Source organism: Tyto alba, unplaced genomic scaffold (assembly GCF_018691265.1).
Source record: "Tyto alba isolate M040663 unplaced genomic scaffold, T.alba_DEE_v4.0 Super-Scaffold_21, whole genome shotgun sequence".
Classification (NCBI taxonomy): Eukaryota; Metazoa; Chordata; class Aves; order Strigiformes; family Tytonidae; genus Tyto; species Tyto alba.
This window is the reverse complement of record NW_024881295.1, coordinates 20,966,872-20,981,109: the sequence shown is the minus strand read 5'-3', so window position 1 is coordinate 20,981,109 and position 14,238 is coordinate 20,966,872.

Here is a 14,238-nt window from a genome sequence, read left to right as displayed (position 1 = left end):
GCCAGGGACGGGGCCCAGGGGAGCGGCAGGTCGCCGCGGGAAACCCCTGAGGGATGAGGGCGAGCCCCTGAGCGCTTCCCGCTGTCGCTTTTGGCAGACCCTCAAACCCACTTCACCTGAGCTCTCCCGGTGCTCGATTTATGCTAATTTTTAATCAGTGCCAGGAGGTGCTAAATCAGCCTCTGTGCAAACATCTGAGTAAATGGCAATTATGTGATTACATTTATAAGCCAAACGTGTAATGCCATCAAAGACTGAAACTGGGCTTGGCTGGCTGGATCTGCCTTCTGGAAGAGTGGATACTGACTGGCATTAAATAGATGGTTAGTCCTTCCTTGTTTATTTTTCTGTTATATTTTCCATGCTTGCTCCAGGGGCTGATCAGCCTCGTGGTCTGGGCACCCGGGTCACCTCTCTTGTGCTTTTTGAACGTCGATATGATCATCTGTAATTTCCTTCATAATCCAAGGTTCACTAGAAGTTAACAGTCCTGGGATTTCTTCAGCCAGTTCTTCAAAGATTGTTACACAAAAGTTCTCCAGATATCCTAGTTTTAAAATGTTTGTTCTACTAGATGTTGTTTACCGTTTTCATTACTTACTAATAGACTGAAAAGTGGTTTGTTTTTTATGTTTTTGGTTTTTCTTTGTTTGTTTTGTTGTGTTTTTTTCCCTGATTTTTTTTTTTGTTTTGTTTGGTTGGTTGGTTTGTTGTTTTTTTTTTTTTTTTTTTTTTTTACTAAACAATAAAGTGCCTCTTTCTTAATCTTGCTAAGGAGGGAATAGAAGTTTTTACCATTTCTGCCACGTCTGTGGTATTTTAACCATCTCTGTCTAGTCATACACGTCAGCACTGCTGCACTCCTCATCTTACTGTCTGTAGTCACATTACTCATGCATTTTCTATAGTCTTTCGTTTTTTGTATACTCCAGAACATTTTTTCCTATATTTTTGCCTTTCAACATTTTTCTATACTGTGCTTTTAACTTCTGAGTGTTTTCTTCACTCTACTGCAGAGCCAAAATTGTCCTTCAGCCTAAACTGGCCATTTTGTTAATTATATAATCACGACTTTCAGACGATGGAGTAAGATCATAAGAGTTCTCATTTGCATTTCATTCTCTATTTTTGAACCGTATTTTTCTCATAATTTCTCTCATTTTGATGGAGATAGTTTTTCTGAGGAGTCTCTGTGTGTGTAGGAGAGTATTTCCCTGGCTGGGACTGTCCTTTTTCACTTGTCATAATCCAGTTGTGATTGCTGGTTCCTAAGCAACCACCCCGTTTTTTTCCCACAATTAAATTGTTTAAACAATATGAGTTCCAAAATACTTATTCTGTGTAGACGGGAATAACTTCTGTCATAGAAAATAAATTTTAGAAAATCTAACGAGACACGGCTGCTGGCTATTTGAGGCTTTGTCCTCATACAGCTCCAAACTGAGCACTCTTCTTGGAGGAATAAGCAGTTGGATTCTCTGTAGCCATCTCCACTCCATTCCACCTTTCCCCAGTAGGATTAATTGGGGCAAGTTACTGTCTCTGCATCTCTAAAATAATGATGGTGGTTTAATATGTGATGTTACCTTCCCACATCTCCAAATTTCTTTATTTGTTTAACAGGATTTTGGCAAAATATTTTAGTATTCCAGTTAGGTAAATCATCCTGCCTGTTTCAGTAATTATATCAGTTTGATCTCATCTTTCCTTATGAATGAAAATGTCCAATTCTTCTCGCATGTTACCCACACTCAGAAATTTGGCATATAGATCACCGAAAAACATCTTCCTCTGTCCCTCTAAGTACTGATTTACCTAAAAAATGGATCCTGGTAACATGGTTCTGGTTCCGTTTCTGGTTTTCTGCAACATTATCACCCCGGGGTCTGATTTTCTAAAGTTGCTCTGTTGGCCAGAGACATTTAGCGGATTAGGCTGATGTGAGAATTGTGGCTGTTCGTGGTCAGGGCAGTCAGCAAACTGACTTTCTTAATCGTAGTTGCACATCACAGCTCTGGATCAAGAGCTAGGAATCACACTACAAAGATTTTCTCTGCAGAGACCCAGTGCTGTTACCTACACTTTGCAGGCTCCAGCATGGCTTTTTTTGGTGTAATAGAAGCACGCATATATGAACAGGTCTGCATTAGTTCATTTCTTCTGCCTATTTTCCTCCAAAATCAGTCATTTCTCCTGTCAGCCGTGCAAGAATATGCAAATATTATCAAATCTGAGGTCAGCAATAAAGTAAAAATGTGCACTCACAAGAGCATATTTTTGTTAGTGTATCACTGTTATTGCTGTGGTTATGAGAAGAATTGCTTGCGAAGCACCCAGCCAGGGTTAGTGTCTTAGCCAGTAAGGCAGCATACAGATGCTCAGGAAGGAATGTCGCGGTCACAACAGTCAACAAATTGACAACTCAACACATCTGCAAATTTGTAGAGGCAGAGCATGGACTGTTTTGCGATCCACGTAGCCATAAATGGGCTTGTGCACCTCATCTGAGGGACTGTGTCTCCACAGATTCTGCTGGGGAGTTCAAGCTTCACTGTGGAGGATACTGTCCAAGTCACTCTCCCTGAGATCATTCCCCTTGTTGTGAGAACAGCTTAGACAGGCCAGGTGGGCTGCCTAGCAGTGCTGTTTCGTGCATTTCTGGGAATAATTACCACCAGTGAGTGGTAAACTGGTGGCTGCACTCCTGTTTTAGTTGCTAGTGCTTAACGTTCAGAGTGATAGCTGAACTGCTGTCCAAGCTCTTTCTTACTGTGCCTCCAGTTACAGAAGGTATATATTTGCTGAATTTTTTTAGTTATCACTGTGGGGAGGTGACAGGAGTGGAAGACATTTGTGTTCCACTCGTCCGTGCCTGCAGAGCTCATCTACCTTCATGCTAATGCAGAATGATGGGGTGGTTATGGAGATGGGGTGCACAAAAGAGCTAGACCTCCGGTTCCTGAAGCGGGTGGTATCTAGACTGCTATGCAAAGCCCCCTGTCTCATCAGACCGATATAATACTATTTATATAGTGCTATAAGTGTGTGCGGACTCTTCTGGACACATAAAATGAATGCCCCCACTCTGATGTTTTCACAATCGAAATTAGACTTGACGTGCTAAGGGATGATAATAACAGGGAATGGAAAGAATCAGCAGAGGCTGACAACAGGAATGGGCTTGTGATGAGCTGAATTCTATGGATGTATTGTTAGATCCTCCCGAGCTTTTTGTTGTAAATAGCGCAAAGTGTTTGGACTTGTCAGCAATTATTTAGAAGAAAATCGGTGATAGATGGGTGAGTGAAAGAGGTAAAACCTTAGAAAGAAGTTAGAGGAGAGTGTGTTGATGTGGGGCTCGGAGACAACATGCGCATTCTCTGCATGGGGACTGCTGTGAAGGAAAGAAATCAAGGGACTGAAGAAACATGCATGGAGCACAGGCAGAGCAGCAAAAAAAAAAAAAAAACCAACAAACCAAAAATGGGGAAGAGACCTCATGATAGAGTACAGAGAGGACCTTTTCACAAAGAGTTGGCAATAATTTTATCTGGAATTATTTTATTTGGTCAATAGTCACCTGGAATTACTTATCTGCTTAATTCTTCTTTTGTAGGTATTTTAGTTATAACTGAGTGTTGAATAGCCTAAAGGTAGGCTTTTGACAAAAAAGCAACATCTGAGCCACTATGTATTTGTCCTGAGAAGGCAAAGGTATACCCAGAAAGAAAAAAATGATCAGGATGTCAGTTTGCTCATTGGTGCTTGTTTATTGACACTTATGAAGAAAGAAGAGGCTGAACTTGTTTCATTTGATCTTGGAAATGAGGCATTTGAGTAGTTCCTGTATGGCACAGCAATCAACTTCACTCCTAAGTCTTATGCTTAGAACTCTGATCTTGTGCTGTAAGATGTTCTCTAACATTTTGTTGTTATAAATATTGATATGAGGGAACAAAATCGTCTTCGTCTGAGTCAAGTAGAAGGACCCTCTGAGCATTTGATAAAACCCCATTGGCTACATCTGTGTTTTGAATACGTTTGTTATTCATTTTTTACGTGATCGTGATTAATTGGTGAACTTCAATTGTATTTTACTGTGCAACGATTCATGCTGAGCCATGGAGACATCTAGCAGTGCAAATCCCTCTGCAGAAAATATGTTTTATTAAGAGACTGACAGACTTTGGGTGGGCATTTGAAGGATATTTTGACTTTAAAATACCTAATCAAACTAATGCCACAGAGTGAAATCTACACAGATGCAGCTTTTAAATACTGCTGCTCCAACTATCTAACGCTGAAAACACTTGGGAGGCAGATGCAGTGTAAGAGAAAAACAGAAATTATTTTTCAAAGCCAGTTGGCATCTTAAGCTTATTGCTTTCCCAGAGAGCCAGGCTGTTGAGGCAGCCTTCTCACCTCCTGGGGAAAGAGAGCAAGTGCTCTTCCTCTCTCTCATGATGCCCTCAAACTGCTGCCTGAAACGGTATTGACAGTTCTCCAGAAGAACTGTAGCACGTCCAGTTTTAATGGCAGATGAGCTGTTCAACGTAGCAGGGGGTGCATGAAGCTGAACAGGCAAGTGAGGGGAGGATGCTGTAGATCTCCACATAGCTGCATGCTTGTCATTTAGACTAACTAATTTGTAGTTTAACAGTATGACAGAATAAATGATCAGTGATTTAAGTGAAGTGCTTAAGACTGGAGAGAAGGAATATTTCTTAGTGGTTAGATCAAGGAACTGGGAATGAGAATTGTCGACTCTTGTTTTTTCTTAGCTCCATTACTAACTCACTGAATGACCTTAAGCAAGTTAATTAACCTATCTGCCATTTCATCCCTCTGTAAACTGGGGATAATAATGTCTGTCTGCTTCAGAAATAGGTTGTGAAGAATAATTGATTCTTAGAAAATGCTTCAGCCTCCCCTAGTGAACAACATACATCAGAAATAAAGTATTATTGTTACTTTGCCAACAACATGCACATAAAACTTTGAAAGTCAGCGGTGACAAAGACGCATCTTTCTTGGCCAGAACAAAGTATTGTGGGGGGACAAAAAAGAGGAAAAATATTAAAATGACAGAATTGGCTGAATAGAGAAGAAATAATGGAGACATCTGACTCACTGCTGATAGAACCTCTTGTAGTTTCTCTTCCATCATTCCTTTTAGAACTCATCTGAAAGGACATCCACCAAGGTTTTCAAACAGGGCCAAAACAGCTGTCCATCTCAAACTCTGTTTGACCATGTGTAAAAACAAAGGGCAAATAAAAATGTTCCAGCAATAGAATTTTCAGGAAGACATCAGTCTCTTAGACAGAAAATCCAAGGAGATTGGTCAGGTCTGTTTGAGTTCACATTTCTGTTTCTGCATGCTGAGCTCTTGTCAAGACGCTGTCTTGGTTCTAGACCTCTAGGGTTTGTGAGCTGTTGGCTCCCCTGAGTTTCGTTCGACTTTGATATTGTATATCCTGTTGACCTCTACGGTGCATTCCGATGGAGATTTCTCTCCATGTTTTTCCTGATTTAGGTCCCTTCTTGTCTTAGGCTGTCTTGACCAGTGCTGACCACAGGATACATCATTAGGTCTTTGGGAGCGCTCTAGATACTCACTGACTGCCTCTGTTTGTAAGTCAGCAGGTTTTCCGAGATCTGACTGGATTCCCAGGTACCTAGTCATCTCAGTAGCACTCTTTGTAGTCCTAAACATCATTAATCAGCCTTTCCCCCTTCCTGTCGCTTGGAGACAGAACCATGGGAACATCATATTTTTTTTTTTGTTTTCGTTTGGAGTTCTTTGCTCCTGTCCTGGTGGGTGACATGAAGCTGCCATTTATGATGTGAGAGTAGCCCCAGGATACATGCAGAGACCCTGCACTGCACTAGTAACCAGCAAGGCTCTTTGCTTCAGTATTTGCCTGTCTAGAGAAACATAATTGATCTTGCGTGCACTTCCCAGCCTCAGTTTCTTCAGCCTGCAGGAGCACTCTTCTGTCTGGCAGATGGGTTTTGGGGAGTGTTCAGGATCTTGCAGCCTGTGCTTGTCTTTTTAGCTGTAAATGGTTTTTCTTATTCAGCTCATTCTCTTTGGCCTTGCCAGTACCCAGGCTGAACGAGCCCTGATCCTACACGTGCTCTCTGAGCATCTGTTCCCTTTTTCCTGTGAAAAAATCCTTCTTCAGATTTTATGGCTGTGAACCCCAAAGTTCCTTTTTTTCCATTTTTGTCCTTGGGAAATTTTGTTCCTTAGTCCATTTCTCTGGAAACAGTCAAGAGAATTAGCTTCTTGCAGACCAGTCTCTTTAACACACCTGTTGAGCAATCAGGGTATGATCACTGTTTCTTGTTTGGTGGGAACTTTCCTGAGGCCTTTCCAGCAAAGGTGAATAAATGCATGTCTTTCAGGGCACAGCAGTTCTCACGGGAACAACTTCAGAGTATGAGCCATAAAGACGATGTTGCAGATGGCTGGATACCCTCGAATAATTGTCAAAAGCATATCAAACTCCTCATTTTGCCCTGTTGTGGGGGGTAGTCTGCACAAACCACTCTCTGGAGGTGTTAAGACCTTTTGGTGTCAGATACTTGCCCTTGGTGGTTAAGGTTCAGTCCTGCTCTGTGAAAGGCTGGATTGTATTCAGTGCTAACACAGTATTCAAAGCAGGGCTAAGTTTGTTGCCCTGGTGTTAGAGGTCCTCCTGCTGAGCCACTGATACATGGGGCTTCCTGAAAGTGCTGGAGTGCTCTTCTTCCGTCGGTTAAGCAGACAAGCAACTAACTACTACTGAGCCTCGAAAGCCAGCTATATCCAGCCTGGCTCCAGTGGCCCCAGTCAGTTCTGCTCTGAACAGGATTTCCGAAAATGGCAACAAGGGGCTGTGCCTGCAGAGTTGAGCTCTCCACGAGGTCTTCGCAATCGTAGCCGCTGCTGCCGACATGCAAGTCACTGACAAGTGGTCAGCTGCTGCGTGGGGTGTCCAACCATAAATCTTCTTGAATACAGGACTGCAGAGATCACTTCGGCCCTAAGTCAGATATGGGAGGAGAAAAGCGACTCGCTGTCCTGGCTGGTCACTCCAAACAGGCATTTCCATCAAAGACATTGTACCTACAGAGTTTGCATCCATCCACTCCACTGTAAGCATCTACATTGTTGCTGTAAAGCACTTTGCGATGCACAGCTTCTGCAAGGTGCTCTAGAAGAGGAGCATCAAGCTGTAGGTTTCTGTAAATGCCTCATTTGGTGTATCAGATTTAGTGGTATAATATATAGGATTGCAATTTCCAATGAAAAATAACAATGGCATGTGAAACAAACTGCTGTTGTGATTTCAACTCAGTGTTGACAGAAGAAGAATAGTCCTTAAGGAGCTGCTGCCATCTCTTAGAAAATGAGCACTGGTAGGAACTCTACTGAAATGTATAGATTTTCTTTCCTTCTCTTTCCTCTATTCTTTGTTAAGCTAACAAACCAATGACAACTGAATGGAAACTAGGTCCTCCTGCTTGGGCATTCGTCTATTCCTGCTACATATTTCCCACCTGGAGCTCTAATTCTCTCTGTGATCTAATCAGTTCCTCAGCAACCAATTGCAATATCACAGTGCTGAAGTTTCATGTGGGGAAATGAACTGCACAAATTAATGAAGAACAAAATACTTTATTTTCATGCAAATATTGTTGGGGGATAATAAACAAGAGAAGGCAAATGCAAAACTGTTGAAGATAGCAGCATACTTATATCTAAATAGAGAGTTTATCATCCTAGATATCTTCTGCTTTTACAGAGACACACAATGTATATGTATATACATTTTTTTTCCCCTGATTTTAAGTGAATCTACTCTGCTATGACTTCACAGCCAAATGAAATACAAGAAGACTGAGATTTTACTTCTGATTCATGTTCCAAAACTGAGTGTTTTGAAAGAATATAATTTCTTCTAAGCAGGTGCTATTTTTGGTTTTACTTACTGGTTTTCTTCCCAGTCCCTTCCATAATGATTTCTTACGATCTGTGAATTCTGATTTTTAACTAATCCTTGTTCTTCTTTTGTGATTAAAAGAAGCAACAAATTGAATTGCGAGCTGAGAGCCAATCACAGTTGTGATGCTTTCGTTACCAAAGACCGTGTTACTGATCTACGAAGACTGTGGCACTGTCTTTCAGTAGATTAGTTCACAAAACTCTGCTGATTGATAGAACCCATGTCTAGAAATCTCTCTGGGAATGAGCAAGGAGTTCTGAAATCTGTCAGCAGCTAAGGGATGGTTGTGCAGTATGACTTGCCACGTCAAGCAAACTACCAGTACTACAGATGTACCTTCATAAAAGACTGCCTCTATGAACTAAATGTTGATGCACCACAGCAAAATCAGAATTATTCAGGCTTTAATACATTGAAGATGAACGTGTTAGATGTAGCTTCAAGAATAAAAGTCACTGCTTACAAAATACGCGTATTATTGGCAGCCAGAAGTCTCAGGTTTTGCTCTGAGTCGGTACTCTTTGGCCCTAATCTCTGCCATCCTGGATTCTTCTTGCTATTTCTATAAAAGTTGCAAGATCTATGAATTTTAATAAGAAGTAATATCTCCTGTTTTCAGCTGAGCCCAGTGATGGTGATGTTGGAGAGCCATCTTCATTTTGTAGCCGATATTAGGCAGCAAGTAACCTTGCTATATAACTCCTGCATTCAGAGCAATGTCACCTGCCTCACTGCAGCAGGGAGTGGGCTTTTCCTGCAGCAGGGTTTAGGGTAGGAGGCCGGGTCTGATGTATCCACAAGGTAATCTGGGGGAAGCACAGGAGATCTTGTATGAAACAGTAGTTTTCTTAGCAGACGTTTGGAGGAACAGGTCTGCAGGAGAGGGTTCACGTGAAGCCTAGTCCAACTCAGAGGAGAAGCAGCCGTAGAATATGAAGATGGTGACTACCAAGTTGGCAAGACAATAAGGAGGAGGCATAACAGGGCGGCTGCTGTGATCACAGGGTGCACCAGAGTGAAGCTGAATCTCTGCTTGTGAAGGCAAGGTCTGAGATGTGTTTTCTGTTGTAGGGAGATGAAATTCGAAATAGCCCGGAGGGCTAAAGATTTCCAGTGTGCTTTGGCTGAGTTATCTCCTAGCCCAGCAGAACTCCCTCTATCAACAGAGACTTATACATGTGCAACTCGTGCCTTTTTTGTTTTTTTCTTAAATATTTTCTTGATGCTCCTCTGACATTGCAAGAGCTCGAGTGTTTACTCAGGACTCAACAGAGGAGGACAAGGCTGGCTTTCCTGAGTGTTTTTAGGGCTTACTTGTGAGTGTGGTACACATTTAGGTCCTACCACCTTGTTGAAAAAGATATAAAACTTGTGGCAGCACCTTTAAAGGTGGAGCAGTAAGTTCCAAATTACTCTGAGGTTTACCACAGTGCCCATGAACACTCAGTCTGCGTGGAGGTGGTGCAGGGACAATGTCTTCAGTCGGTCAAGTTTTCCTACCAGGACATATTTTCAGTAGTTTATAGCTTTACCAAACTTTAACTACTTAGGCTGACATTTTCCAAGCGTGATGCTTGTGTTGGGCAGTTTGGGGGAAGGTTTAATTATAATTTGCTTTAAAAAAATTCAACCTTATTTTTCCTGAGCTTAAAAATATTCTTGAAGATGTTCTGATGGGAAGCAGTGGTTGTGATCCATAGTTAGCTGTGTCCACAGTGTAGCCTTTGTTTGTTAACAGTGATGCAGTTTTGACAGTTGTCAGCTAAATAATAAAGAGTAAGTTTCCACAGGAGGAAGCAATTTTAGTGAAAAGGCCACACTGATTTTTTTGTTGTTTTGTCTTTGGAAAAACAGCATTATACTGTGGTTCTTTTTAGTAGGCTACTGTCTTTTACCTGTCTCTATTGTGAGGCAATTTAGTGTTGGCCATTGCCTCAGCTTTATTGAAAAAGATGATATAGGACCGCTCACTTATATGTCTTCCCACTTTCTGCTCAGCAATTAATTTTGCTTCCTTTCCAAACAAATCTGTTCTTTTGATGCTACTCTCCATTCAGCTCCTGACCCCCTGATTAATTCTGTCTCAGCTCATGCATGCTTTTCCTGTTCATCACAACTTCAGGTCACTAAATCAAGACTCTAAGAAAACACAAGAATAAAAATTGCCCATGAATTGCCATTCACTCGTGTCTTGTGTTTGTGAAGAAAGATACATGATCAGATCCTACTTTCTACACAAACTCTGCTTTCATTCATGGTAGGTGACGGATGAACTAGGACTCTGCAGTTCTGAGATAGCAGCTGTTTGGTGAAGAGTTCGGAGGCTGTGCAGTGAGCCGAGCAAACAAGTACAGGTAGGAAAAAGCATGGTCACACCGTTAAGGCAATTGAATTGAAATTGAAAAATATATTTTATTTCACTCTTTGTGCAAGTTGCTGTTATGAAGCTAGGTGACTCATATAAATGACATTATTCCTGATTACTATCCATGTGGTGCCCATTTTCTGTGTATCCAGTTTTAGTCACCCATGCACTAATTTGTAGAAATACTGCCCGCTGGGTGTAAAGCCAAGGTGACTGGGAGCTGTTCTCTGAAGAAGGAAGGTGCTAAGGACTTTGTAAGTTTTGGTTCTAAGCTTCTTTAATTGAGCACCCAAAATACACTGGCATGTTTGAAAATATTGGCTTTTATCTCTGTTCCTCAGCAGGGAGCTGTGAAGATAAATTCATTGATGTTTGTAAAAAAAAAAAAACAACCCTCAAAAACTACAATGAGAACACCACTATAGAAAAGCCCATGAGGAAATTAATCATTCTGTATTCAATGCAGGATCTGGATGCTCTGCAGTAAATAGTACATGCACCACACATTGGATGATAAGGATGGGAGAAAATTTGAATAGTGTTCATTAAGTGAGCAACATCCATCCTTTGCACTGAAAAAAGCAGGAGACCCATAGAAACAAAAATCATGTAATTAAAGATTGTATCATAATGTGTTTGCATAAGAGGTGAGTTAATGTTGCACGGGTGATCTTAAATCTGGTATTCACTAACTCGCTTAACTTTGCAATCCAAATGGCTTTTTTTAGAGACAGGCAAAACAAATCCTTTTTGGGCCTTGGCAGGGGGGAGAGCAGAAGAGATCCAGGTATGTGCCGCTGTGTGCGGCTAGATACTGGTGTGTGCACAGCTAAACACTAGTGTGTACATAGCTGTCTGCCTAATCTCTGCGTGTCTCTGTGTTGTGTGTGTGTGGCTAGATCGTGTTTATGCAGCTGGCTGATGTTTCCCCCTGAAAATGTCTTTCTCTATTGAAAAAAAAAAAAAAAAAATTGAATGAGCATCGACAACTGGTTTAAATGTGCGGGTTTTAGATGACAAACTTTTATATGGTGTTTTGTGGTCCAGATCTTCCTTTCTAGAGCCTGTGCGTCGTTCTGAGTCACCTGAACACCCCAAAACCTGTTTGATGGGTCAAGTGTTTGTGGGATCTATCATAAGATGCTTCTGTGGAATAGGCAGCATCTTTTACGTCTGTGTTAGTAGAAGGGCTGGCATGCTGAGGATTCACCCACACCAGTATCCAAGGTGCATTGGAACGATAAAAAGTATTAGTAGATATAATTTGTTATATCTGTGTTTGGTTTGATTACTGTCTTGTATTTGAAATCCTGTAATTAGAGCAGCAAACTGCCTCCAGAGCCAGTGCTACTCCAAGTAATATAACATGAGTACGAGTTCCTTTGGCTTCAGTAGGTGGTTCATTACAAAGAATGAAGGCTGGAGCCCATGGAATTAAATATCACCTCTTGAGAAATGAAGATCACAAGGAGAGAAGGGAAACACTGAGGATCATCTCTCCCTGTTGAATAACTGAGTGAGCGGTACAGATCCCTAGAAAAGGGAGGCACTTGACTTGCTCAATCCCCTCCCCCACTAGATGGCACTGAACTCTTTTGCTTTTAAAAGGAAAAAAAAAAAAAAAAAAGATGGAAGAATAAAAATATGGTGGAGGTCATTTTCATGTAAAAAATCCCGAAGAAAAGCAAATTGCAATTGGTTGGCCATTAACTCTGCCCTTCCCCCCTTCTAACCCAGCACCCTGCCTGTGCCTACCTGGGAACAGGCGCTCTCTTTGCTTTTGTGTCTGAAGCTTTCTTGGAAGGCAGTGGGAGATGGTAGCTGGAGGATGCTAAGGAAAGTGGAAGCAATCCCGGGAGGGAATGGAGAGGAGACTGGCCCTGTCTGTAAGATAACATCCTTGGTGAGGTCCAGGGCAGCACACGGCTTGTCACAAGGAATTTGCTCAGAACAGACTCGCCGGGCTCCACTTTTCTGTCCCATGCCTTCAGACATTTTTCCTGTGCACCCATGTGCTTTAGCTTTCCCTCTGGATCATGGAAATCATAACGTACAGAAAGGAAAGCCTCAGCTTTCAATCCTTTACTGAAACTACATTTTCACTCCCTGATTGATTTAAGACCATGAATTACCTCCCTTTGCCAAGATGCCCTTCATTCGCTGGAGGGAGCGGTTTCCATGTAGCGTGCTTAAGTGTGCATGGAGTTTTTTGTTTGTTTATTTGTTTTGGTTTGTTTTTTTTAATGCCTTTCTCCCAGATTACATTCATCTGAAGATCGACAAGGATTGGGGTTTTTTTCCCCCTGTGGTGAGGTGGGGATGGGGTTGGAGGAAGAGAATTTAATAATTATCTGTTTGCGCTGAGAAGGGGCTGTCTATAATAATTCTGGGAAGAGACAGAGGAAAGGTTCCTAATGCCTGCAGCAACCAGTATTCTGCCCCTCCTGAGAGAAGGGGATAATGATGATGAGGGAGAGACATGCTTAATTCTAAGAGTTACAGTAGAGCTAATCTGAAATCCAACACTTTCTCCTACATTTATATATTTAAGGTGACTTGCAGGAGGATATAGATTGCCATCTGATAAAGCTACAAATGCAAGCAAAAAAATAAAAATGCATAGAAACTGCCACTGAAATGCCTTTTCAGAGAAAAAGATAAAACCTGGAACTGTATGCCAATTTTTTGCTTTCAAACCCATGTTTAAGAATGAGAAGAGGGAAGAAGTCTGGCTTCTCCAGGTACAAAAGTCCCCCTGCCCCAAACTCTCTTACTGCCTTGGGGTGTGACAGAAAAACCTCGCATGTGGACCTGCCTGGGTCCAACTAAATCTGGGCTCTTTGGACTGTATTCTTAATGTTTAACTAGAAAAGAAATGAAGATATGATTATTTTATATCGTTTTCCTGTCCCCTAACGTATCTTTGGCCAATATCATGAGAAAAACAGCTCTAGTAGCTGGATCCTCCATTGTGCTCTTAGCCCCAGTCTTCCAGTTTAGACAGAAAGCAGTTGTGTCTTCCAGTTCAGCCTAAATAGAGACTAAATGTAGCAGACTCTCATCCTTAAATCAAAAATGTAACAATCTTACCAGCCAAAAATCCACATTTGGTAAAATTAGGCTTGTTCCCTGTTCTCATCCTCCAGCTTGGGACCCAATGCTAAAAATTGACAAAGAAATCCAGGTGCACTCTCATCTCTGTGTGGGTGCAATACAAGAAACCTGTTCACCATCTTCTCAGAGGAGCCAGTAGCTTTTTGACCACAAGCCTCCAAATTCTACCTCTGAACAGATGACAAGTATGGCTGCTCCAAGCCCACTATATAATTTAATTCTTTTTATGTACTGACGTGTAGATGGTTGAAAAATCCAGTTATAGAAGTGGATCCACCTGTGCTTAACTATTCTTAAAAAAGCCTTAGATCCTTAAATATTTGCTTTTATTATGAGCAACAAAGGGAAGTTACTGCTAAAAAAAATTTGAAACCAGTGCCTTGTTTCAATAAAATGATTAACTTTATCTAGAGATTTCCAGATACAGTTAGTATTCATAACATAACATTGAAATTTTGCAATAGAGCTGTTTCAGAGGATGCAGGTGATCCCAGCGTCAATGGTTTAGATGATCGACTTTCCTTTGCGAGTTTCGTAATCATGCCACAATTATTAGACAATACAGTACATTTTGAACTAACAATGGTTTAATGGGAGACATGCCCTTCCATAGCTGAGAATCCAAATTGACTTGGGACCTGGTTTTTCCAGGTGAGATGGAAGGAGTTGTCTTGCCTTTTTTGAGGATACAATTTAGTTTGGGGTCAAAAATTGGTAGGATCCAGCCGTGTGGGTTTTTTTCGGATGCAGCTCTATTCCACAAGA